Source organism: Octopus bimaculoides, chromosome 3 (genome assembly GCF_001194135.2).
Source record: "Octopus bimaculoides isolate UCB-OBI-ISO-001 chromosome 3, ASM119413v2, whole genome shotgun sequence".
Taxonomy (NCBI): domain Eukaryota; kingdom Metazoa; phylum Mollusca; class Cephalopoda; order Octopoda; family Octopodidae; genus Octopus; species Octopus bimaculoides.
The window spans coordinates 10626594-10631569 of record NC_068983.1 but is presented as its reverse complement, the minus strand read 5'-3'; the positions used below and the strand labels follow the sequence as shown (position 1 = coordinate 10631569).

The window sequence follows — 4976 nt, the reverse complement described above, 5'->3', positions numbered from 1 at the left end:
CGAAATTTTGAAATTGAGATTTTTGAAATTTTTTTTCCAGAATCGGATTCTCCATGGTCTGAAACATAGGATTCCGTAAAAAAAACAAAATTTAAAAGTGGGGGTATACCCAGATTACATATACTCCATCTCCACCCAAAATATATATCAAATGGTTAATATGTTGTTTTTAATTTCCTGGCCACGTAATATGTATAAAACCTGCATTGATTGAATACTGATCTTATTGTAACGTGACACATTTTGCATAATCGATTATATTTATAGTATCACTGAAAAAATTCGAACAGTACTGTGTTCGACAATTTCTTTAATTGAAAGATTAAAAAAAACCCATGTTTTTTTTCTTTCCCTTTCTTCATATTTTCATTTTCTGAAACGATTAGTGAAGTAAGAAGAATGTTTCTATCTGGATATTGAATCCAGGTTGTGGATTTCGTTCGCCGAGAACATTCTTTCAAAGCCTTTCGTCGCAGTATTACCTTATCGTTGGCGTTTCTTCGTTGACTGAATACGTTTCCAAAGGTTCTCAAATCCCCGGACTATTCGAAAGTAAAAGTAATTTACGTGCAGAAAGAATCAACCCCCCTTAGTGTTTAGTCTTCAGAGACTCCGTAGCCATGGCGCAACTACGTTGAGACGATGAGATGCTTGTCCAGTTGCATAGAGATACCGGTATCACAATCTGCTGTGGTCTACCTTGTCGCTTTCTCGCAGTGTGTGAGGGGGAGGGCGGTGACTTAAACATTGATGGGACTTGAATCCTGAGGTAGGATCTGAACTAATAGCGCAAGGAGTTGGAACGGGTACTGCAAGTTATCTTTTACGGTGTCTGTTTAAGCTATCTCATCCAACATTCTCTTAAATCCGCCACTCCGCGTTATAACGTTATTATCGGCCTCGAAATAATGAGAGTAAAAAAAAAGAGAAAAAAAAAGTGACCCTGCGAGATATGAACTCAGAATGTTGTGAACCAAAAAGCGTTCTATCTCCGATGTTTAACTACGATGTCAATTTGCCGGCTAATCCTTACCTACTATTTGTTGTTGTCTAGTCGTTGGCGAGCTCTAATGCTCAAAGGCTATCCAGACGTGACTGTCCTATTATTTTGTATATTAGAGACTTCATTGGGTAACTCGAAGGGTGTTTGGACTGCTTGTTCTTGCAGCTCGAGATATCACACAGTAGCTTTTCCATGTTAAGATAAGCCATAATCAAGCAGACCTGTAGGTAGAGAGACCCCAGTCGTAACCACTCAGTCTGTTCACAGGTAGCTAGGACTACATAATGTGTCTCTCTTTAATCAGACAACAGGGTATAATTCGAGAGAGATTTAACTGCTATTTCAACGTGTCTGCAATCACATAGAAACTTCATTTTATAGCAGCGTGCGATGTAATGAAATATATCGACTCCGCATATTAATGGTAGTTTTTTTTATTATCAATCCTGAAGGATGAAAGGTAAAGTTTATACTTCGCCAGGTTTTGAACACTCTACTACTGGCTCTATCAATACCGATTCTTTACTTCATTTTTAATGACAATGAAAATTGGAAACTGTGAAGTTCTCAGTACTATCGGACTACGGTGACGTAAGTGAAGGGGTTTGTCAGTTTGGAATCTAAACACGATAACGGGTTCTGGCATGATATAAATGTACAACCTGTTTCAACCTGGTTGGATTTCTAATCACATGATCTCCTTTAAAATTTCTCTCTAAGAAACAAAGAAAATGCATTTATAACGCTAGATTCTTAGCATGTGTAAACTAATAGATTTTTTTTCCTTTTTAAGGCCTATGCATGTATGTATGTATATATATATATGTGTGTGTGTGTGTGTGTGTGTATTTAAATATACATACACATTGACAAATGCATAAACACACACCGAATTAACGTGTTATTATTGCATAAACACACACGTGCAGAGTGAGACGTTTATTTACTTGCTGCCAACAATATACGTGTATCCATACATATATGTGAATGTGTATATATACATACATACATACAGACAGACAGACAGGTAGATACATAGGACCTCATGGAGGCAAAGTGGCTGAGTTCCTTTCGAGTGTTGGGCCTGTCGGAGCCAACGACCGAGAGCTTTGGCATTGTTATGCAGTCATGGCAGATACTGGTGGCACATAAAAGCACCCATTACACCCTCTGAGTGGTTGGCGTTAGGATGGCCATCAAGCCGTAGAAATCATGCCAAATCAGACTGGAGTCTGGTGCGGTCTTCCAGTTTGCCAGCCCTGGTCAAACCGTTCAACCTATTCCAGCGGATGTAAAATAATGATCATTTTATATATATATATATATATATATATATATATATATATACTAACACACACACACACACACCCTCACTGACAAGTGAATGTATATGTATGTATTGTTTAAATGTCTATTCTTCTGTACACACCTTAAGCTTAAATCAATTTTGTTTTATCGATTTATATCTGTAAACTGTTCTTGGTCTTTTGTTTCTGGTTGAGTGTTTTTTTCCCTATGAACGTCGATTGTACTGAGGTGAATAATCAACAAGTTAGTCATTCAGTGTTTGATCACAAGATATTATATACACTAACACACCTATTTACGTAATGATTCCTAACAGATTAACACTTCAAATTTTGGAGCTTGTAGTCAATGATTGACTCATTGCATTCTCCACCCCCTACACTATTTTACACTAATTGACTGGTTCTATAAATTTTATCTATCTACGAAGGGTAGATTAGTTCGGTCATGTTTGATTTGAAATCAGAATATAAAAAGGCATCGTTAAAATTTTGCACACTAGCAGTTTCTTAATTTTTATACTCCACCACCTTTCTTTTGCTTTTTCGCCCTTTCAAAGCCTAGCCAGGCTCATCGGCCTGCTTTCTATGACGTATATGCCCCCCCCCCCTCCAGCTGGACGGGACGCCAGTCCATCGCAGCGTTACTCAAGAGACAGGAAAGAGTGAGAGAAAGTTGCGGCAAAAGAGTACAACAGAGGTTTAGGTGTTTTCGCTCAATAAACACACAACGCCCAGTCTGGGAATTGAAACCACGATCCTGGCTCCCGTGCAGGTGGCACGTAAAAGACACCATTTTGAGCATGGCCGTTGCCAGTACTGCCTGACTGGCCTTCATGCCGGTGGCATGTAACAGCACCCACTACACTCTCGGAGTGGTTGGCGTTAGGAAGGGCATCCAGCTGTAGAAACTCTGCCAAATCAGATTGGAGCCTGGTGTAACCACCTGGTTCACCAGTCCTCAGTCAAATCGTCCAAACCATGCTAGCATGGAAAGCGGACGTTAAACGATGATGATGATGATATATATATATATATATTCATATGCATATATATATGCATATGAATTGTCCACTCAACACTGGCCTATCTATTTTCATCATTGGTTCTTATCCATGACATGAACTATCACTTTACTAAATCCAATATTGCATCTGATTAGACATGCATTCATTTGTGAAATGTATGTCTTTCACAAAACTCTTCCATCACTGTGAAACTATCTAACTTCTAGCTTAATTTTTTTTGTGCGATTCAAATGAGTGATCTTTGCAAAGTATGTCCAATGAAGATTTTACTCTAGATAAGAGATTCTGGTGCTCAACAACAACAACAACAGCCTGTAATATCATCATCATCATCATCATCATTGTCGTCGTTTAATGTCCGCTTTCCATGCTAGCATGGGTTGGACGATTTGACTGAGGACTGGTGAAACCAGATGGCAACACCAGGCTCCAATCTGATTTGGCAGAGTTTCTACGGCTGGATGCCCTTCCTAATGCCAACCACTCTGAGAGTGTAGTGGGTGCTTTTACGTGCCACCCGCACGAGGCCAGTCAGGCAGTACTGGCAACGGCTTCGCTCAAATGGTGTATTTTATGTGCCACCCGCACAAGAGCCAGTCCAGGGCCACTGGCAACGATCTCGCTCGAAAGTCCATTACACATGCCATGGGCACAAGTGCTTTTTCTTTTCTTTCTTATCCTTTTTAAGGTCCTGTGAGGACCCAGTTAGTTCTCCTTATTCTTTCCACGCTTCTGTTTTCATTCAGGAAAAAATTTTTTAGAAGATCTGATATCAAACAAATATGAAGTAACACAAATCATTTAAAATTGACTGTTTTACCCTCCATACCTTGTTTCACATAAACTCATGTGATTTTCAGCCATACACAAAACATTAGCCTCCAGCCCCTTTCTGTTGTAAATTAAACTAGCTGTCTGTTATAAGAAGCCATTTATTTTTGTGGTATGTAAAAAATGTATGTTGCTGTTCTGTTTTCTCTTGGTGTGTATGATGTTGTTAAAGCTATAATTAAGATCTCTCTATAATAAATTTATATTACATAAGTGACATTCAAATATTAAAACTAAGAAAATGATGTTGCTATTTTAGTTCATTGTTTAGGATGGTTGCCACAGGGTACTTATAAGTTCTTAGTGAAACAGGTTCATGCCTGTAACACAACTGGTGGGCTTTACAGAATGCTTGATTTAACACCAGCCCCTGCTATATTCTTGAGTGTCAGTTTGTCTAAAGCATTATTACCAAACTTTCAGTTTTTTTCTCATTGGTGGTATTTTAGGCATACCCCCACATTGTCCTTGGGTACCTGTAGTTACCTCTTTCATGGACATTACATTTAAGCCTCACATTTTTTCTTGCAAACATTGGTCTGTATATAGTCACAGGCCCCCAACACCCATACTGTTAGGATTGGCACTCTCAACGTCGGCACGCTGAAAGGTAGATCTGGTGAAATTGTTGAGATGCTTGAACGGAGACGCGTAGATATGTGCTGCATCCAGGAAGTAAGATGGAGAGGAGGTTCTACGAGGTTCCTCACAGGCAAAGAACACAGGTACAAGATTTTCTGGGCAGGGAACACTGACGGGGTCGGGGGCGTAGGAATACTTCTAGCGGAGAAATGGGTGGATAAGGTA

General features: G+C 39.4%; 1 protein-coding gene across 1 annotated transcript in view; it reads left to right on the top strand.

The window, feature by feature from the left end:
- LOC106884388 (NAD kinase) overlaps positions 1 to 4976 on the top strand; it is an 87311-nt gene that overhangs the window by 1106 nt on the left and 81229 nt on the right. The gene's annotated exons all lie outside the window — the stretch shown is intronic.